At 41.0% G+C, this 23,369-nt stretch overlaps 1 long non-coding RNA gene across 1 annotated transcript; it reads right to left on the bottom strand.

Annotated features, from left to right (window-relative positions):
- Positions 1-654: 654 nt before the first annotated feature.
- Positions 655-3,846, bottom strand: LOC137561416 (uncharacterized). The gene is made up of 3 exons (XR_011030003.1): positions 3,770-3,846; positions 2,089-2,224; positions 655-801 (listed from the first exon to the last, which is right to left on the bottom strand). It is a non-coding gene; the product is annotated as an uncharacterized lncRNA (long non-coding RNA).
- Between the last annotated feature and the right edge of the window lie 19,523 nt (positions 3,847-23,369).

Here is a 23,369-nt window from a genome sequence, read left to right as displayed (position 1 = left end):
GCAGAAATGAAAATAGACATCTAAATATAACCATCATCTCTGCTTTGTTGATAGTATTAATATTCAGATTTTCTGTAACTCTGGCTTGTGTATCAATACGGCTAATACACCAGATTCAGATTTCAATGAAGATGAAAGGCTACATTGTATAATACGGTATAACTGACAGTCTAGAAAATGAACCGTTGAGGTTTTGCTTTTTATTTAATACGTGTACCCTAAAATTGTTTTCGCTACATTGTACAGTACATGACCTGGAAAACCTTTTATACGCATAATTTAATGCTTTGCTCAGTGCTTGAAATCCATGAGTGTATGAAATGCATTTTTACTGTAGAACTCTGGGAAGCAAAAGAGCTTTTCAGAAAATGTATATTATTAAGGATCCACATGAGTATACCTGAAGTTTCACTCGCAGCCTTGGGAAATGTATTTTTCAGAAAAATGGTTTAACTGGATGACAGGCAATCATTCTTTGAAAAATGTAGACTAATTAGACAGTCCTTCTTTGTCACAGGCAGCCACTGTTTTCACTGAGAGTAATTCCAGCTGTAGCATATTGTCATTTTATGCACTGCCTACAGGTAGAATCTCCCGAAATAACGCTGGAACTCTTTAGTACTGCAAAAATAAATAGCCGCGTAACTATATCAGTAGCAATATCTCCAGAAAACCTGGCAGAACCATTTATAAACAAGTTGTGATAGATTTGTAAGCTCTTCACAATAGCATTTTTTGTTCCATGAATCAGCATCCGTAAATGTTGAAGGCCCTCGTCCTGGTAAAAAGGTTCTTCCAGATCTGTGGAGACATTCAGTGGCAAAGTTTACCAGTTTATTAGCACCTAGAGTAGCTGTGGTCACATTAATTCCATGATGTAAAGTTACTGTAAAATGCCAGGGGGTGGGGCTAATTTTACAAAGCCACCACAAGTTTATGCTGTTGGTCTATGATGGCTGAATGTTTGGTGTTTGAGATTGTTGTTATTACATATGAAGGGCTCTTATTGTGGATAAGCCAATGGATGCTTTGTATATTTGTAAAACTCAATAAAAGTACTGTGAAGAGTGGTCTATTCGTCTAAATTTGGTTTCAAGATAGTTTGGAAACATTTACTACATCATTTGAGATTCAGGGGATATCGAGTGCAAACACTTCTGAAGTCAATGGGTGAAATCATTCTGGTATTTATTTTGGTCAATGGGTAATGAAGGGCAAACAAATAATAATATAAAATATGAGAAAAATCTGAATAACAATATGGAATGGCAATACCATGAGGATCAGAGGCTACATGAGAAAGGTGCAGATCCTTCAGTTTTGAGGAACTTTAACCCATTACAGTATTTTAGAGGGTCAAAAAGGCCTTTATACAGGATTCCCACCCCTGGCACTGTGCTGGCAGCCTACATTGTCAGCAGCACCCCAATAAACATAAGCAATTTAAACAACTGGTATGTATATAAAGGTGTTTTCTCATGGTCTAAATCTTAAGTGGTGACTGACTGTCCATAAATCTTTGTGAATTGTCTGCTCCAAAACAAATTCCCACTACTTCAGCTTGAAAAATAAGCAAAAAAGTTGTTTTTATAATAATTGCAGGAGGGTCTAATAAAAAAAATCCCATCAATCAGCCTGGTAACCCATTCTGTGTACAATCATCCTTCTCCTTCCAAGCAGTAATAGCCATATGTGAAAATTAGACTCTTTCCTGGTTCCTAATTGTCATCTTCATTTGGACAATGCCGCCTCCTTTTTAATCTATAGCCTTTCCAGTGCAGAGCCTTCAGCCATTAAGCATGCTCTAATGAATAAAAAAAAAGTGCAGACGTTCGTATCATAGTGTATTTCTCCCAGCTGCAGCCTATCACTTTAAAAGGATGTGATTGGGCCAGCACATTTTTTTATTTTCCAAGAAAGATCCCTTGTTCTGATAAGCAAGATTTTTTTTTGCAGCAGATGGTTGGCAAAAGTGGCTAATATCAGCCATTTCAGCTAACCAATGCCGAATATTGAACTTATGCCTTGAATGGCAGATCACTGGAGAGAACTGTTGTATAGTGACTGGCAGACAAAAAGATGACGTACCTGTGGTCTGCTTCATTCTGTTATATGTAGTATGGCTGCCTGATATAAGAAGTGTGACAGCACTTTACTAAATCGGTTTTACACTCAGTTTTCAGATGATTGGCCTCATTTATTAAGACTTCTATGAGCTGAAAACCTTTGGAGAAAGAAAACAATCTAAAAACATGACCTAGATTTCTATAAAACAATGTGCTGCAGCTGGTGGATGGATGTATTTTTTCAACCAAACTATGTAACTATGTATGGTGTGCGACTGCAAATGCACCAACGTTATTTTGCCTTTGACTAACTCTTGTTGTGGTCTGATAAGGCCCAAGTGAGGGTTGCAAACTACTACCATCTAATTGTAAACAATTTTAAATGAACTCAGTGCAGATTTGCAAGATTTCTTCTGTTCTCCAATGACTTTCAAAGAAATCAGGTATCTGTGTGCCATTAACTCTCCATATTAAAAGTGAATATGCCTAAACTATTCGTGGCTACTCTGGCTCACAGCCTCCTGTAAGTCCATCCTCGGTAGCGTCACTAAAGGGGTGCAGTAGGTGCAAACTGCACCAGGTGTCACCAGCAAAGGGGGTGACACCAAGTTCCAGTATAAAGGAGAGTGGAATAAGGCTATGTAAATATAGAGCAGACTAGTGCCTGATGTACTTCTACCTCCTGTTCTTCTCCTTTTTGGGTCATGTGGTGATCACCTTAACATCCCCCTATTCACCCCTTAGTAAAGGTGTCCCATCCAACCACCCACCCCAATAACAAGTGTGTCGAGCATGGTATCCCTCCCTTGTACCCCCACAGAAAACATTGTCAGACTTCCTCCAGCATGTGGCCAGCAAAACAAGCATTTAACCCTTCCTCCACCTCCGGTATGATTCAACAATCCCTAACCCTAACTTATCTCTCCCCACCATAGCAAATGGGTCAAGAATAACCCCTTCCCAACCCCATTATCAACAAATGACAGTAACCAGTAACGTTACTACAAAAAAAAGTATTATTGGTTTAGTTTAGTTTGGTGAGGTTGGAGGTTCATGGGGTAAGAGAGGGGCCTGGACACCACTAGTTTCTGCAATGGGTGACACCAACCCTAGTGATGCCTCTGTCAATCCTCATGCTTCTTTTACTACCGAGAAGCTTACAAGCAGCATTCCTACTGGAAACAGGCATAGAAATATATTCCAGTTAATTTAGCTAAATAACAAATGTGCAAATTATGTATCTTTTAAAGGGATACATAAGTACAAAGAATGTGTTTCTGTATACCTAGCTGAAGCTGCTTTTTAATCATTCGGTATAACCATAAAATATGATGGCTCAGCAAACCTGGCCATGTGCCATTTTGATACCAGAAGATTAATAGAGTTCAGAGATAGCAGTTAGATTTATTGGACAACAACCACTTCATCGTAAGTTATAAGATCACTTTGCAGCCAATTAAGAAGTCAGTGGGAGATACAATAGATAATTAGACTTTAAAATAAGTTGATTGAAATGCAAAGCACTATCATAAAATAGAGGTTGTTGGAAGTGATAGTGCTATTTCTGGAACTGTGACCTACTTCCTGTATTAGCAGAAACCCTATCATCGATACTGTTAAAACCCTTTCATAATTCAACTTCATGTCACTCAACAATGTTTCATCACTTTCACAGTGTTGCATTATTCATTTTTTTTTCTTACCACAAAGTACTTGCTGCTAAGCGTCCTTATGTAGCTTGGAGAGGAGTTTTCTGTGCTCTCTCATATACTCTTTATCTATTGTAGACAGATTGACAGACTGAATTTAAACTGCAGGATTCGTTGCAATGGTTTTCTTAAAGTATACCTGTGACAGAACCCCTCCCCCCCAAAAAGTTAGATACTTACCTCAGCTACTCATAATCGAAATTTAAATTAGATAGCATTCCCGTGGGGGGGGGGGGGGTGTGTGTGTTTGGCTGGATAACTTACCTATGCCACCACCAATAGCCGATGTGTTCCAGATGTGTTCTGTCAGAATTCTAGCGGTTTTATTTATGCAGGAAAAGCTGTCATATGTGTATGTTTTAAGTTGTAATGTTCTATGCAAAACTTCATTGTAAGCTGTAAAGTTAGAGTACTTTTTAAAGATATTGCTCTGTGACATCTCAGCATATTCCAGGCAGTAAAACTCATAATTGGACTATTTTAGTTTTGAAGCCAAAACATTCTTTGTTATGCTACAAGCATCTTTCAAATGTCAAGGTTATAGATGCTTCTGTGTAAAGACTGGGAACAAGTTAAAACTCACATTACTGCAGTAATTATATATGTACATTTTCTTAATTATTATACATAAATATTACTAATATAAATATTAATAATCAATACAGTCCTTCCAAAGAAAGAAATAGTTATTGTTAAACCCTATATAATATAATTTAATACTTTGAAATACATTTAAAAGCTGGATTCTACCAGTGATAGATGAGACAGTAAAACATTCTCGTGAGATTGTTATGATTCTGGAGGATTGTTGCCGTGCTCTAGTCTCAGCTAGCTGATAACACATGATGTTTTGGGAACAGGCTTTATAAAATATAAAACAAAGAAGGTGTTTTCCCAATTAGTGAAAGATGATTCAATGATGCCACCTGGCGGTTTCATAGTCTTATAAAATTAATATTATTAATACAGATTGTTATTACATGATAAAATGGTGACCTCTGCCGGTTGAAGTTATATTTATTCATAAGAAAGGCAAATATATAGAACATGATTTTATATTATTAAGATTTAATATGCAATTATTTCTTATATGATTAATTGTTTTAAGAAGAATTATATAATAAGTTTTATATTTAAATGAGTATATTAGAAGCCCTGTGTACTTCAATAAGCATTACATTACTATATCTGTAATTCACAGATTGTTTGGGTCAACATGCCCTATTTCTTGTTTGGGAAAGAACACACATTCCAAAATAATTAGCAGATGGGGACATTATCAGAAATGCATCATGAATGACAATGTTTAGTCTTAATGTCTGGGGCAAAAAAGTCAACCAGCAGACAAGATGGCTGGTGATGTCCATTTTTAATTAACTGCGTCAGAAATGATCTAATCAGATTGTGTAAACATTGCAAACCTACGTTAATTCCCACAAGATAAGGTAAATAACCACTTCACAACTGAGGGGTTTTACCCCTGAAACACCAGAGCAATTTTCACCTTTCAGTGCTCCTTCCATTCATTCGTCTATAACTTTATTATTACTTATCGCAATTAAATGAACTATATCTTGTTTTTTTCGCCACTAATTAGGCTTTCTTTAGGTAAGACATTATGCCAATAATAATTTTATTCTAAATGTCTTTTAACCAGTTCCCTACCCTGGGGTTTTCTCCCTAAAAAACCCAAGCAATTTTCTACATTTCACAGGTCTCCTATTCATTAGCCAATAACTTTAGCAGTACTTAATACAAATAAATGATCCATACCTTGTTTTTTTGCCACCAATTAGGCTTTCTCTGGGTGGTACCTTTTGCTAAGTATTATTTTACTTTGAAAGTATTTTAAAGGAAATAAGGAGAAAAAAAATTTAAAAAGTCATTATTTCTCAGTTTTCAGGCATTACCGTTTAAAAATAAAAAGTATTACTGTAGATCAAGCCCACATATTTTATTAGTCCATATGTCCTGTTTATTTCAACATTTAAATTATCTTCCTAGTACAATGTATGGCGACAATATAATATTTGTCAATAAAGGTGTATTTTTCCCATTTTTTTGCTTTGTACTTTACAAGCAATTACAAGCCGTATTCGCCAAAATACCAGTAATATACCCTCACGGCATACATATCTAAACTGCTAAGTCCATTTATTAGCTCCCACCCCCGTAATTAGCAAGATGTGCCCCTTTATTACCCTCCGCCCCCATAGATAGCCAGGTGTGCCCCTTTATTCCCCCCATCCCCCATAGATAGCCAGGTGTGCCCCTTTACCTTCCCCCCCAATATAGATAGCCAGATGTGCCCCTTATTAGCCCCTCCCCATAAAAATCCTAGATGTGACCCTTTATTAGCCAGATTTTCCCCTTTGTCCCTCCACCCCCATTGATAGTCAGGTTTGCCCCTTTGTTTTTCCCCTCCAATATTCAGATGTACCCTCTATTCCACCTTCCCCCCCCCCCCATGGATAGCCAGGTGTCCCCCTTTATCCCCCCAGTATAGCCAAATGTGCCCCTTATCAGCCCCTCTACAGTATAAAAGATATATGTGCCCCCTTGACCCCCCAGGTGTGCCACTTTATTCTCCCCCCCCCCTCCCCATAGATAATCAGATGTGTCCCTTTGTCAGTGCCCCCCTATATATAGTCAGGTAAGCCTCTTTTCCCCCATAGATATCAGCGTGTGCCCCTTTGCCCCCCTCCCCTTTGATGGCCAGGTGTGCAATGATCCTGCCCCCTCTCCCCCTTAGATAGCCCCCAGATAGCAATTATGCCCCCCTCCCCTCACCTCCATGCTGCGATCGGGCAAGCAGCATGGAGGATTAGCATGTAAAAAGCTCACCTTGCCTCATTCCAGCGCGATCAGCCTCCCCTCCGTACATCACCGCTGCCTGTGTCATTATGCCGAATGGACCGGGTCCCGGCTTGATGGCATTCCAGCGCGATCAGCCTCCCCTCCGTACATCACCGCTGCCTGTGTCATTATGCCGAATGGACCGGGTCCCGGCTTGATGACACAGGCAGCGGTGATGCATGGAGGGGAGAATGATCGTGCTGGAACGAGGTGAGGTATGTTGTTTACATGCTAATCCTCCATGCTGCCCGATCGCAGTATGGGGGAAGGAGGAGGGGGGGGGAATACTAATTTACAAGGGATCGGGCTGTGGGTTGGAGGATCGAACCCCCGGGAGGGCATCCTTAATTAGTGTAGTTAGAGGGAGGGGGTTAATGAGCCCAGACGCGTGCTAGCACGCGCACTGTGCTCATTAAAGGGAACTGACTTATATTCACGTCATGTGGCTTTCAAGAGCCACTTACAATGACGTGAATATACTGTAGGTAGGATATGAAGTGGTTAATGGGAAAATAGGAAAAAAATTTGGGAAAAAAAATCATTATTTCTCATGCATGCTAATGTAATTAAAATCCATGAAATGTATTTGCCCATTTGTCCCGGTTATTACACCGTTTAAATTATGTCCCTATTACAATGTTTGGTGCCAATATTTTATTTGGAAATAACGGTGCATTTTTTTTCAGTTTTGCGTCCATCCCTAATTACAAGCCCATAGTTTATTAAGTAACAGTGTTATACCCTCTTGACATAAATATTTAAAGAGTTCAGTCCCTAAGGTAACTATTTATGTTTTTTTTATTGTAATTTTTTTTTCATGTATTACAAAAAAAAAAATAAAAAAATTAGGGAGTGTGGGAGGTAAGGAGTTAATTTTTAGTGTAAAACAATGTATTTGTATATGAAAAATGCTTTTGAGTGTAGTTTTACTATTTGGCCACAAGATGGCCACAGTACGTTTTTGTTTATGCGACCTGTAAGCATCGGAAGGATGCTTACAGGAAGTTCAGTGAGGCTGGGAAACCTTTTTTTTTTCACAATGATCGCGCTGCTTCTCTTAGAAACAGCCGATCATTGCTGGGGGCTTAGATCAATGAGCGGGAACGGTTTTTCCCGTTCATTGATCTCCGGGCGAGCAGCTGGCGGCGTGCATGAGCGTGGGAGCACGCACACGAGCAAACAGGAGCGCGGACAGCGGCAGTACCGGCGGGAGGTGTGGATATCTACGCCCCTGGTGGGGAAGGGATGGAAAAAGGGGCGTAGATATCCGCACCTGCGGTGGTAAAGTGGTTAAGGAATTTATAAACATTAATTTTATGACTTAGGTATTCAAAACATGATAAAGCATTGACGCACGGAAGATTTAGCCAATCAGAACCTGGGATCCAGGGAAATTCCAGATTAGGCAGCCATATTGCATCCTATCCCTATAAAAGTAGGAGCTGAAAGCTTATAGTTTGCAGAAGCCCAACAATCTCCTGAGAAGACACATGAGGCAGAAGCTACTTTCCCACACATGGTTCTAGATGCTGAAGAGATGACAGAGAAGGGATAATATGCTTAATATTATGGTGATTTACTTTAGTAATTTTTCAGCATTAAGTTTTGTTAAGATGTTAGCACGAAGTTTTTTTAGAAGTTATTTGTTTATGCTATTTCTTTGAGAAGATTACTACAAGTTTTACACAACTATTATATACACAGCTATTGATACAGATGAGACTACTTTTGATCTTATCCTACATAACACAACTGTTATATTCTTTTTTGAATGTGCTTAGAAGATTGATGATCGCTTGGCTATAAAGCCTTGATGAGATGGAATACTGTTAGAAGGAAACACTACTTGGAACTGTTCATATTTTGTACAGTGGGTTGCAAAAGTATTCGGCCCCCTTGAAGTTTTCCACATTTTGTCATATTACTGCCACAAACATGAATCAATTTTCTTGGAATTCCACATGAAAGACCAACACAAAGTGGTGTACACATGAGAAGTGGAACAAAAATCATATATGATTCCAAACATTTTTTACAAATCAATAACTGTAAAGTGGTGTGTGTACAATTATTCGGCCCCCTTTGATCTGAGTGCAGTCAGTTGCCTATAGACATTGCTTGATGAGTGCTAATGACTAAATAGAGTGCACCTGTGTGTTATCTAATATCAGTACAAATACAGCTGCTCTGTGAGGGCCTCAGAGGTTGTCTAAGAGAATATTGGGCGCACCAACACTGTGAAGTCCAAAGAACACACAAGACAGGTCAGGGATCAAGTTATTGAGAAATTTAAAGCAGGCTTAGGCTACAAAAAGATTTCCAAAGCCTTGAACATCCCACGGAGCACTGTTCAAAAGATCATTCAGAAACGGAAGGAGTATGGCACAACTGTAAACCTACCAAGACAAGGCCATCCACCTAAACTCACAGGCCGAACAAGGAGAGCGCTGATCAGAAATGCAGTCAATAGGCCCATGGTGACTCTGGACGAGCTGCAGAGATCTACAGCTCAGGTGGGAGACTCAGTCCATAGGACAACTATTAGTCATGCACTGTACAAAGTTGGCCTTTATGGAAGAGTGGCAAGAAGAAAGACATTGTTAACAGAAAGCATAAGAAGTCCCGTTTGCAGTTTGCCACAAGCCATGTGGGGGACACAGCAACCATGTGGAAGAAGGTGCTCTGGTCAGATGAGACCAAAATGGAACTTTTTGGCCAAAATGCAAAACTCTATGTGTGGCGGAAAATTAACATTGCACATCACTCTGAACACATCATCTCCACTGTCAAATATGGTGGTGGCAGCATCATGCTCGGGGGTGCATCTCTTCAGCAGGGACAGGGAAGCTGGTCAGAGTTTAAGGGAAGATGGATGGAGCCAAATACAGGGCAAACTTGGAAGAAAACCTCTTGGAGACTGCAAAAGACTTCAGTCTGGGGCGGAGGTTCACCTTCCAGCAGGACAATGACACTAAACATAAAGCCAGGGCAACAATGGAATGGTTTAAAACAAAACATATCTATGTGTTAGAATGGCCCAGTCAAAGTCCAGATCTAAATCTAATCGAGAATCTGTGGCAAGATCTGGAAACTGCTGTTCACAAACGCTGTCCATCTAATCTGACTGAGCTGGAGCTGTTTTGCAAAGAAGAATGGGCAAGGATTTCAGTCTCTAGATGTGCAAAGCTGGTAGAGACATACCCTAAAAGACTGGCAGCTGTAATTGTAGCAAAAGGTGGTTCTACAAAGTATTGACTCAGGGGGCCGAATAATTACGCACACCCCACTTTGCAGTTATTTATTTGTAAAAAATGTTTGGAATCATGTATGATTTTCGTTCCACTCCTCATTTGTACACCACTTTGTGTTGGTCTTTCATGTGGAATTCCAATAAAATTGATTCATGTTTGTGGCAGTAATATGACAAAATGTGGAAAACTTCAAGGGGGCCGAATACTTTTGCAACCCACTGTATATATGCTGTATGATAAGCAAATACAATTTTTTATATAAAATCAAATACTGAGTGCTCTGATTCATTTCAAGGTACACCGTCAATTTATTACTGTTATAGAGGGTCCTGACCCCACTATGCCGGATTTATATGATAGCAACGCTTTAAGGGCTGGTCCTTTACTGAGTTAGCAATCACGAAAAAGGCAAGAACTGCTCAGGTTTTTGACAGTTCCTCTTTCAAACCCTGATGCAGTGAACTTACGTGGACCGTGGGTGGAACGTATCGGCTATAGGTGGTGGCATAACCGCCTTCCTGGTAAGTTAATCCCCCCCCCCCCCCCTCTGCTGTAGGCAGCAGTATCTAATTTAAATTCCGATTACAAGTAGCTACGTACTCTCAGCTACTCATAGTGCAAATTAATTTTTCACAATTGGTGAAAAATTAAACATATGTGTGGTACATTGGTCAGATTTTTTAAATGTTACAATCAGTCAGAAAAATTGATTTCAATTCTTGAATTGAAAATATATTTAAAAAACTGTATGGTGTGTTGCCACCTCTACATTCTAAGAGGGAATCATGAGTCTCAGATCACAAGAGTGCAAATTTCCACATAAAAGTTGTGACTGACAATTGCCATGATGATTGGAACAAATCACAAGTATGCACTGACTAAACAGAAATGTCTGTGAGCATGTCTACACTAGTATGCCCATAACCCGCAATGATGCTGTGAGGATTCACTAAGTGATTTTACACCCAGGCAATGGCTGCAGTGGTCAACTGGCTGACAATGCTGCTTTTTGAAAGTGGATTTCATCATGAAAAGGTGTTAAACGAAAACACCACTTGATATGATATGTAATAATGATTACAACTATTCACTGCACATACAGAGATTCTTACTACCACACCACCAACAAAGAGCTAATGCAGGAGCTTGAGGAGAGCACTCATGTGACCGCAAACCCTGCATGCCATGTTGCCACACCACTGACCATAAGCCCCCATTCTGTTACCCTCACATACTTCTTTGGGGAAAAAGACAATGAAAATAAGTCCTTGTTCCCTAGTTGGGACATGGTTGCATTTTTTTCCTTGGTGGGGTCGAATGTTTGGATAAAGGGTTTATAACGTTTGGTGAAATAAAAGAGGGGGGAGAGGGCGGTAGTTTCCCTTTGCAACTCTTTTTTTCTTCCTAAGTCCCAACCTTTGCACACTGCACATGTGTACACATTTATAGTGTAATGATGCATAGTGCAGCACACTAGTGCTGGGCCGAAATTACGCATTAGCGTAATTACGCATCGTAATTCACTACAAATGCACCGTAAGCGTTACATGTAAGGTTACGGTATTACACGTAATTAATTACGCGTAGACCGCAAGTTACGTTATTACGCGTATCAAATTACGCGTAAGACCGTAAACTCCTATTGAAATTACACAGTCTGCCGTAATCGCGTAATATTACGCTCCCGTATAATATAAAAAAGCCGCCGACTTTAAGGGTTAATAGCAAAGCCCCCTTAAATGCTAAGAGCCTCAAATTTGGAGAATATATTAAGGAGATCAGAAGGAATAAGAGGAACAATTTTTTTTTTCAAAAAGACCTTATAGTTTTTCAGAAAATCGATTTTAAAGTTTCAAAGGAAAAATGTATACATTTAAAAACCCGCCGACTTTAACGGTTAACAGCAAAGCCTGCTTAAAATTTAGGAACACCAAATTCCCAGGGTATATTAAGGGGATCAGTGGGAATAAGAGGAACATTTTTTTTTCAAATAGACCTTATAGTTTATGAGAACATCGATTTTTAAGTTTCAAGGGCAAAAATGTCTTTTAAATGCGGAAAATGTCAGTTTTTTTTGCACAGGTAACAATAGTGTATTATTTTCATAGATTCCCCCAAGTGGGAAGAGTTTTACTTACTTCGTTCTGAGTGTGGGAAATATAAAAAAAAACAACGTGGGGTCCCCCCTCCCAGACCTCTTTAACCCCTTATCCCCCATGCAGGCTGGGATAGCCAGAATGCGGAGCACCGGCCGCGTGGGGCTCCGCACCCTGACTATACCAGCCCGCATGGTCCATGGATTGGGGGGTCTCGGAAGGGGAGGGGCAGCCAAGCTTTCCCCTCCCCCTCCGAGCCCTTGTCCAATCCAAGGACAAGGGGCTCTTCTCCACCTCCGATGGGCGGTGGAGGCCGCGATTTCCTGGGGGGGGGGGGGGGTTCATGGTGGCATCTGGGAGTCCCTTTTAAAAAGGGGTCCCCCAGATGCCCACCCCCCCCTCCCAGGAGAAATGAGTATAGTACCCATTTCCTTTAAGAGTTAAAAGTAAATAAACACACAAACACTTAGAAAAAGTATTTTAATTGAACAAAAAACATAACCACGAAAAAAGTCCTTTAATATTCTTAATTAACCATGAATACTTACCTGTCCCTTTAAATAAATGATCCCTCGCAATAGCCTCGGAAATGTTCTATCAGTTACAATGTAACAAAGTTATTATTGCTAGTAGGAGAATTACGCGTAAGACTGTTCCGTAATAACCTGCATTACGGTATTCTTACGCGTAATTGCGTAAGGACCATGCGTAATTACAGACATGAACCGTAGATAAATGTCTACGCCATAACCGTAATTCCGCAATGCGTAATAGCGTAAAATTACGCGTAATGATCCGTAAGCGTAGTTTTTTCCATTACGCCCAGCACTACAGCACACTAAGTACCCTATATTAGTGGTCTGCATGCGCCTATTCTCAGCTATCAACAGGGATGTGTGCATGAGTGTGCACTACTCCCTATTGGCTGCAACGGAGGCAATCATTGCTCCTGATATGTAGAGAGTCACATGAGTTTGTGATATACTGTATTTTGTGGAGTCATTGTGGGCTGGGCGGAATGTAATCCCAAACTGCTTGGTAATCATGTTTTTTTTACCTCAAACTAAAGTCTGGTATATACATCCAATTTTGATTGGCCAATTTTACCACTTCCATTAGTATGCGAGCTTAGCTGCACAATCTGTTCATAGTATCCAAAATCTGTTGGCCTTCACACTACATTAGCCAATCAAAATTAGATGTGTGTACCAGGCTTTAGCCAAAGGATTGCAAATTGCAGTCCCTTGGTGTAGTACATAAGCTTCACTTTGGCAAGGGGAGTAAAACATCCCTTTGTCACTTTACAAGTAAAAACAAATTAAAATATTAAACATTTTGATATGTTAAAAAAATAATTAACAAAATAGCTCCATTATGGGTTTTTATGTCAACCAACTGGATGGCGACATAGCTGACTGAGTAGGAAAACAATTAGCAAAACGAATGAATGTTCATTGCGTTATCCAAGTAGCAGCTCGTCACTACTGCATCAGTACATGTACACGAGTGTATGGATCTGATTTACTGCTCAGTGGACAGAGAATACTGTTTGAATACAAAATGAAAAAACACCTCTAATGTTCACTCACCAGAGGAATCAATTGTTTTTTGTGTGGCACAGTTAATCAGTAGAAGAAAACCAATTAATTTTCTCCCAGCTGATCGTAAAAAAGGTTCTTTATTAATATGTTTTTCTCAGTCAAATGATCAAATAATCATTGATTAATTAAAAGGTAGATTTCTTCTTCAGTTACCAAATGAAATTTTCCTTCCCTTTTTTAATTTTAGCATGAACCTCATGGGAATACGCTGAGCAATGTAACCCAGCCTTACCTTCGACTAACTCACAGGATTCACAGGCGCTCCCAAGCATATTAGAAGCTATAATTCCTCTACAATTGTCTAAACCTGTATTGGGGCCGCCAAGCTGAAATTGATCTGTAACACCTCTGGCATTTTCTTCCTGGGGAAAACTGCATTAGAAGGCTAAATCATTAGAGCTCCAAACCCGATGATCTAGGCTGAGCAAAACTTATCACCGCAAGATTAAAAATGTAATCAATCAAAACATGTTTTCCTTCCCGATGTTTGGCGATGTGTTGGCAATATTAGCTTTAAACTAACCTGTGACATTTGTAACCACTAACCAGATACTACAGGGGAGCTTTTGTAAATATCATGAGCCCGAATTTATATCTCCCTTCTTAGAGCAGTGGGTTTTTACAATTATTCAGCTTTATGTGATCAAGAAGGAACTCCCATGATGCATCACTTCTGCTTAGTAAGGTCCCGTTTACACTTAATCAGTTGGTATGTGTTTTTTTTTCTTCTCTATAGCAGTGCATTGTGAAAAAGATTTCAGGTAAAACGTGTTAAGTGTGAACTGTGTCGTAGGAAAACATGGGCATTACTTTGAAAATCAGTTGTCATTTCAGTTAGGGCCTAAGCCTACTAACGCAGTTGAACGCAGTTGTACGCAGTTGTGTGCACTTTTCAGCATCTGTAACATTAATGTGTTTCTGAAAAGCGGATACAACTGTGTACAACTGCGTTAGTGGGCTCAGGCCCTTATAACTGAGAGCAACTGATTAAGTGTAAACGGGGCCTTAGTAAATATTCAGATGATTCTGATATGTCCCTGAAAAACCAAACACACATTCAGAGTCGTTGGGTATACATAAAACGGAATAATTAAAACATAAAAAGACAGATGTACATTTAGCCTATTTATTTTATATAGAGAGAGATTTTATGTCAATTTTAGTCCCTTTCAAAATCCTAGTGGTTTTGGTTCATCATGATTTAAATAGGTACTCAGTTACCTAAAAGCAGTAATGCTCATCACGGCCTCATGATCACGGAATAGCTGTGATTCACAAGCATTTTTTCACTATCCGCCGCCGTGATCCGATTCCGTGATCGAGATTCGATCACGGAATTCAATCACGGATTTGGCTGTGGTTACTAGTATTCGGAACGGTAAAAATATCCGTGATTAAAGTAGCCAACTTTAAAGGTCAATAGCAAAGCCCTCTCACATGCTATAAACACCACATTTGCAGGATATGTTACCCACTTAACGACCAGCTAACGCCGATAGGCGGCAGCTGGTCTTTTGTGGTTTAACATGGAAACGGCCGCTCGTTCCATGTCAGTTCACGAAGAGTGTCTCCTTGAACAGCCTGCGAGCCTCCGATTGTGGCTCGCAGGCTAATTGTAAACACGCGGGGAAGAAATCCCCGCTGTTTACATCAATACAGCACTGCTGCACAGCAGGGCCGTAAAGGAGATCGGTGATCCCCGGCCTCTGATTGGCCGGGGATCGCCACCGTGTGATAGGCGGAAGCCTATCAGAGGTGGCGCAGGACACATCGCCGTCCTGTGCCGCCCATGGAGCAAAGGGGAGGGAGGGAAGGAGAGGGAGGGAGGAATCGGGCTGCGAAGGGGGGCTTTGAGGAGCCCCCCCGCTCGGCCACACAGAGCGGCGGCGATCAGACTCCCCCCAGCAGGTCATCCCCCTAGTGGTTAAGTATAACAGTGGGAACAAGGAAACATTTTTTTTAAAGACCTTATACTTTTTGAGAAAATCGAATTTAAAGGTTCAAAGGAAATTTCAAAAGAAAAAAATATACATGTAAATGCGGTAAATACATTAACAGTGATTACCGCATTTAAATGTATACTATTTTCCTTTGAACCTTTAACCACTTCGGTCTATCTGGACGGATATATCCGTCCAGATAGCCTGCACAGCTGCTGCCAGGCCGTGCGTGCTCTCGCGCACGCTCCTGCCACCTTTCGCTGACTGAGATCAATGAATTGGAATACAGATCCCATTCATTGATCTATGTCCCCCTAAGAAAAACCGATGGCTTTCTCTGGAAAGCTGCAATTTTTCTGTGTCCAACGTAACCCCTTCTGTTCCTGTAAGCGAGAGCTCTGGCTTGCAGGACGAAAAATCAAAAACTCACTGTATAATAGTAAATAGTAAAAATACATCTACAAACTAGTAAAACTACATCTACATTTTTTTTTTAAATATACACAATTTCATTTAAAATCCCCTGTTTACCTCCCCACTCTGAAAAAACCCAAATAAAAATTTTAATAAAAAAATAAAAAGAATTTACAGTAAAAAAAACCCAACATAAATAGTTACCTAAGGGTCTGAACTTTTTAATATGCAAGTCCAGTGAGTATATTACTATACTGTTTTAAAATTATAAGCTTGTAAATAGTGATGGATGCAAATTGAAAAAATGCACCTTTAGTTTCCAATAAAATATTGGCGCCATATATTGTGATAGGGACATAATTTACATGGTGTAATAACCGGGACAAATGAGCAAATAAAATATGTGGGTGTTAACTATGGTAGCATGTATTATTTTAAAACTATAATGGCTGAAAACTGAGAAATAATGATTTTTTCAATTTTTTCTTAATATTCCCATTAAAATGCATTTAGAAAAAAATAATTCTTAGCAAAATGTACCACCCAAAGAAAGCCTAATTGGTGGCGGAAAAAACAAGATATAGATCAATTAATTGTGATAAGTAGTGATAAAGTCATTGGTGAATGAATGGGAGGTGAATGTTTTTCTCGGATGCATAAGGTGAAACGACACTGTAGGCTGAAGTGGTTAAAATCGATTATCTCAAAAACTATAAGGTCTTTTTGGATTTTTTCCCCCTTGTTCCCACTGTTCTACTGTTCTACTTAACATATCCTGCAAATTTGGTGTTTATAGCATGTAAGGGGGCTTTGCTATTAACCGCTAAAGTCGGCGGGTTTTGGCGGGATTTAATCACCAATACTTTTTTATTGGAAACTTTAAATTCGATTTTCTCAAAAACTATGAAGTCTTTTTTTTTAAGTTGTAGCCACTGATCACCTTTATAATTTTTAACCATGCAATTTTGGTGATTGTAGCATGTATGGGGCTTTACTATTAATGTTAAAGGAAAATCCGGAACACGGCCGTGATCTTGGATTTTAAAGGCAATCATGGCAAAAATCCGAGCCATCTCATGGGTATCCCCTGGTAATTACATCCCATGGGAAATTACCATGCAAAACAGACACTGCACTACCACAACACATCAGGGCCAAACATGTGGCAATGTTGATACAGTGTTCCATAGCCAATAGCTTTAATTCTAGTGCCAAACTCACCATCGTTATAGAGTCAATGGATGTTCACACCTGCCCATAATGGTCTATTAATATTTCAGTTTCAATGCTCATTTTTCATAGGAGAAATGATAAAAAATGATTCTGGGGATTATTTTACAATGCAAATTGCCTACTGTGATAGTGACCGTATTTGCAAACATTTGGAGTAAAAAAAAGCTATTATGGTAGTTACGATAGATGTCCTTTAACCTTGCACTGTAATATTACATCTAAATAGTGGAAAATTCAGGGCTCTGAAAGACATTTGAGCTGGATGTAAGTTGTGTAAACCTAACAAATGTTTATTGTTTATCGGGAACAATGTTTGCAGAGATGGAATTCAACAAGGGAACATTCGGATTTAGCCTGTCACAAAAGAAGAGTGAAATTGTCTTGCTAGACACTCCCCGGTGCATTTCAGATCCTGAGTAAATCCGCACTGTAATCTGATTTCAATAACTGGGTAATAGACCTAAATGTATTAAGTACTTTGAGCACGTTTGATTTTCATCAGGTCTCAAAGATGAATGCCAGGAAAGGCATGTCAATTTCCGATTGTTTTCTATGGGAGATGAGACAGGTGGCATATTGTGCGCTCACTCTCATGTGGCTGCAGATAAAAACAATATGAAAAATGAAGCCAGCAGTCAGCATTTAATGCTGTGAAAGCATAATGTGATCCAGGAACATGCCAAACGCTAAAACATAAAGGTGTGAAAGGGGAAAAATAATTATTCCACTATATTTTGACATGCTGATTTGTGCATTTGTTTTTCTTTTCGTTATGTTAACAAATGCTCCTGTAGGTAAACAGCAGGCTATGTGTTTCTAATTAATTATAACCAGCTCATAAATGGAAGACAGGTATTGTAAACTTATGCTGGTGACTTCAGAGCAAATCAGTTCTTAAAGTGTTAATATTTAAATGTGCTGTCTAACGAGACACTGATCTCCCACCGATATCTGCCAGCATTAATGCGGAATTGTCACCATAAAAATCAAATTTCAACAGCAACTGGTCTGAGTATTACGTGATAAAGATGCTAATCCTGCATTCAAAACTTTCAAAACTTTTCCTGCTGTTATGATTCATCGCATACTTAACCACTTGAGGACCGCCCCCAGCCGATGGGCAGCGGCAAAGTCCGGGCCCAAACGACCGCAATACGCCCATCGGCGGGGGCGGCTGCGGGAGTGGCTATGCGGCGATCGCGTCATTCGTGACGCGATCAGCCGCCGGGGACTGGCTCCGCCCACCGCTCGTAGTAACCCGCCGGCCGTTCGGAAGCGCCGGCGGGTTACTAGCACCCGGATCGCCGCTGCACATATGTATAATAGGCTTTGTAATGTATACAAAGCCTATTATACTGGCTGCCTCCTGCCCTGGTGGTCCCAGTGTCCGATGGACCACCAGGGCAGGCTGCAGCCACCCTAGTCTGCACCCAAGCACACTGATTTCCCCCCCCCCCCCTGCCCCCTGATCGCCCACAGCACCCCTCAGACCCCCCCCTGCCCACCCCCCAGACCACTGTTTGCACCCAGTCACCCCCCTAATCACCCATCAATCACTCCCTGTCACTATCTGTCAACGCTATTTTTTTTTATCCCCCCCCCCTGCCCACTGCCCCCTCCTGATCACCCCCCACCCCTCAGATTCTCCCCAGACCCCCCCCCCCCCCAGACCCCCCCCCCGTGTACTATATGCATCTATCCCCCCTGATCACCTGTCAATCACCTGTCAATCACCTGTCAATCACCCGTCAATCACCCGTCAATCACCCCCTGTCACTGCCACCCATCAATCAGCCCCTAACCTGCCCCTTGCGGGCAATCTGATCACCCCCCCACACCAATAGATCGCCCGCAGATCCGACATCAGATCACCTCCCAAATCCATTGTTTACATCTATTCTCTCCTCTAAACACCCACTAATTACCCATCAATCACCCATCAATCACCCCCTATCACCACCTGTCACTGTTACCCATCAGATTAGACCCTAATCTACCCCTTGCGGGCACCCAATCACCCGCCCACACGCTCAGATTGCCCTCAGACCCCCCCTTATTAATTCGCCAGTGCAATATTTACATCTGTTATTCCCTGTAATAACCCACTGATCACCTGTCAATCACCTATCAATCACCCCCTGTCACTGCCACCCATCAATCACCCCCTGTCACTGCCACCCATCAATCAGCCCCTAACCTGCCCCTTGCGGGCAATCTGATCACCCACCCACACCAATAGATCGCCCGCAGATCCGACATCAGATCACCTCTCAAGTGCAGTGTATACATCTCTTCTCTCCTCTAAACACCCACTAATTACCCATCAATCAACCCCTATCACCACCTGTCACTGTTACCCATCAGATTAGACCCTAATCTGCCCCTTGCGGGCACCCAATCACCCGCCCACACGCTCAGATTGCCCTCAGACCCCCCCCCCTTATCAATTCGCCAGTGCAATATTTACATCTGTTATTCCCTGTAATAACCCACTGATCACCTGTCAATCACCTATCAATCACCCCCTGTCACTGCCACCCATCAATCACCCCCTGTCACTGCCACCCATCAATCACCCCCTGTCACTGCCACCCATCAATCAGCCCCTAACCTGCCCCTTGCGGGCAATCTGATCACCCACCCACACCAATAGATCGCCCGCAGATCCGACATCAGATCACCTTCCAAGTGCAGTGTTTACATCTCTTCTCTCCTCTAAACACCCACTAATTACCCATCAATCACCCCCTATCACCACCTGTCACGGTTACCCATCAGATTAGACCCTAATCTGCCCCTTGCGGGCACCCAATCACCCGCCCACACCTCAGAACGTCCTCAGACCCCAGCCCTGATCACCTCGCTAGTGCATTGCTTGCATCTATTTCCCCCCTCTAATCACACCTTGAGACACCCATCAATCACCTCCTGTCACCCCCTAGCACACCTACCCATCAGATCAGGCCCTAATTTGCCCTGTGTGGGCTCCTGATCACTCGGCCAAACCCTCAGATCCCCCTCAGACCCCCTTCCGATCACCTCCCCAGTGCATTGATTGCATCTATTTTCCCCTCTAACCGCCCCCTGAGACACCCATCAATCACCTCCTGTCACCCCCCTAGCACTCCTATCCATCAGATCAGGCCCAAAACATCCTGTCATCTAAGAGGCCACCCTGCTTATGAAAGGTTCCACAAAATTTGCCCCCTCATAGACCACCTGTCATCAAAATTTGCAGATGCTTATACCCCTGAACAGTCATTTTGAGAAATTTGGTTTCCAGACTACTCACAGCTTTGGGCCCGTAAAATGCCAGGGCAGTATAGGAACCCCACAAGTGACCCCATTTTAGAAAGAAGACACCCCAAGGTATTCTGTTAGGTGTATGATGAGTTCATAGAAGATTTTATTTTTTGTCAAAAGTTAGCGGAAATTGGATTTTTATTGTTTTTTTCACAAAGTGTCATTTTTCACTAACTTGTGACAAAAAATAAAATCTTCTATGAACTCACCATACCCCTAACGGAATACCTTGGGGTGTCTTCTTTCTAAAATGGGGTCACTTGTGGGGTGCCTATACTGCCCTGGCATTTTAGGGGCCCTAAACCGTGAGGAGTAGTCTAGAAAACAAATGCCTCAAAATGACCTGTGAATAGGACGTTGGGCCCCTTAGCGCACCTAGGCTGCAAAAAAGTGTCACACATGTGGTATCGCCATACTCAGGAGAAGTAGTATAATGTGTTTTGTGGTGTATTTTTACACATACCCATGCTGGGTGGGAGAAATCTCTCTGTAAATGGACAATTGTGTGTAAAAAAAATCAAAAATGTGTCATTTACAGAGATATTTCTCCCACCCAGCATGGTTATATGTAAAAATACACCACAAAACACATTATACTACTTCTTCTGAGTACGGCGATACCACATGTGTGACACTTTTTTGCAGCCTAACTGTGCTAAGGGGCCCAAAGTCCAATGAGTACCTTTAGGATTTCACAGGTCATTTTGAGACATTTGGGTTCAAGACTACTCCTCACGGTTTAGGGCCCCTAAAATGCCAGGGCAGTATAGGAACCCCACAAGTGACCCCATTTTAGAAAGAAGACACCCAAGGTATTCTGTTAGGTGTATGATGAGTTCATAGAAGATTTTATTTTTTGTCACAAGTTAGCGGAAATTGATATGTATTGTTTTTTTTTTCACAAAGTGTCATTTTCCGCTAACTTGTGACAAAAAAAAAAATCTTCTATGAACTCACCATACTCCTAACAGAATACCTTGGGGTGTCTTCTTTCTAAAATGGGGTCACTTGTGGGGTTCCTATACTGCCCTGGCATTTTAGGGGCCCTAAACCGTGAGCAGTAGTCTAGAATCCAAATGCCTCAAAATGACCTGTGAATAGGACGTTGGGCCCCTTAGCGCACCTAGGTTGCAAAAAAGTGTCACACATGTGGTATCGCCGTACTCAGAAGAAGTAGTATATTGTGTTTTCGGGTGTATTTTTACACATACCCATGCTGGGTGGGAGAAATCTCTCTGTAAATGGACAATTGTGTGTAAAAAAAATCAAACAATTGTCATTTACAGAGATATTTCTCCCACCCAGCATGGGTATGTGTAAAAATACACCCCAAAACACATTATACTACTTCTCCTGAGTACGGCGGTACCACATGTGTGGCACTTTTTTGCACCCTAAGTGCGCTAAGAGGCCCAAAGTCCAATGAGTACCTTTAGGATTTCACAGGTCATTTTGCGACATTTGGTTTCAAGACTACTCCTCACGGTTTAGGGCCCCTAAAATGCCAGGGCAGTATAGGAACCCCACAAATGACCCCATTTTAGAAAGAAGACACCCCAAGGTATTCCGTTAGGAGTATGGTGAGTTCATAGAAGATTTTATTTTTTGTCACAAGTTAGCGGAAAATGACACTTTGTGAAAAAAAACAATTAAAATCAATTTCCGCTAACTTGTGACAAAAAAAAAAAAATCTTCTATGAACTCACCATCCTCCTAACGGAATACCTTGGGGTGTCTTCTTTCTAAAATGGGATAATTTGTGGGGTTCCTATACTGTCCTGGCATTTTAGGGGCCCTAAACCGTGAGGAGTAGTCTTGAAACGAAATTTCTCAAAATTACCTGTGAAATCCTAAAGGTACTCATTGAACTTTGGGCCCCTTAGCGCAGTTAGGGTGCAAAAAAGTGCCACACATGTGGTATCGCCGTACTCAGGAGAAGTAGTATAATGTGTTTTGGGGTGTATTTTTACACATACCCATGCTGAGTGGGAGAAATATCTCTATAAATAGACAATTGTGTGTAAAAAAAATTAAACAATTGTCATTTACGGAGATATTTCTCCCACCCAGCATGGGTATGTGTAAAAATACACCCCAAAACACATTATACTACTTCTCCTGAGTACGGTTATACCACATGTGTGGCACTTTTTTGCAGCCTAACTGCGCTAAGGGGCCAAAAGTCCAATGAGCATCTTTAGGCTTTACAGGGGTGCTTACAATTAGGCACCCCCCAAAATGCCAGGACAGTGAACACACCCCACAAATGACCCCATTTTGGAAAGTAGACACTTCAAGGTATTCAGAGAGGAGCATAGTGAGTCTGTGGCAGATTTCATTTTTTTTTGTCGCAAGTTAGAAGAAATGGAAACTTTTTTTTTTCTTTTTTTTGTCAGAAAGTGTCATTTTCCGCTAACTTGTGACAAAAAATAAAATCTTCTATGAACTCACCATGCCTCTCACTGAATACTTTGGGATGTCTTCTTTCCAAAATGGGGTCATTTGGGGGGTATTTGTGCTATCCTGGAATTTTAGCCCCTCATGAAACCTGACAGGTGCGCAGAAAAGTCAGAGATGCTTGAAAATGGGAAAATTCACTTTTGGCACCATAGTTTGTAAACGCTATAACTTTTACCCAATCCAATAAATATACACTGAATGGTTTTTTTTTTATCAAAGACATGTAGCAGAATAACTTTCGCGCTCAAATGTATAGGAAATTTTACTTTATTTGAAAAATGTCAGCACAGCAAGTTAAAAAAGTCATTTTTTTGCCAAAATTCATGTCTTTTTTGATAAATATAATAAAAACTAAAACTCGCAGCAGCAATCAAATAGCAGCAAAAGAAAGCTGTATTAGTGACAAGAAAAGGAGGTAAAATTCATTTAGGTGGTAGGTT

Source organism: Hyperolius riggenbachi, chromosome 3 (assembly GCF_040937935.1).
Source record: "Hyperolius riggenbachi isolate aHypRig1 chromosome 3, aHypRig1.pri, whole genome shotgun sequence".
Classification (NCBI taxonomy): Eukaryota; Metazoa; Chordata; class Amphibia; order Anura; family Hyperoliidae; genus Hyperolius; species Hyperolius riggenbachi.
Note: the sequence above shows the minus strand (reverse complement) of the source record. Positions and strands in the feature narration are given on the sequence as shown.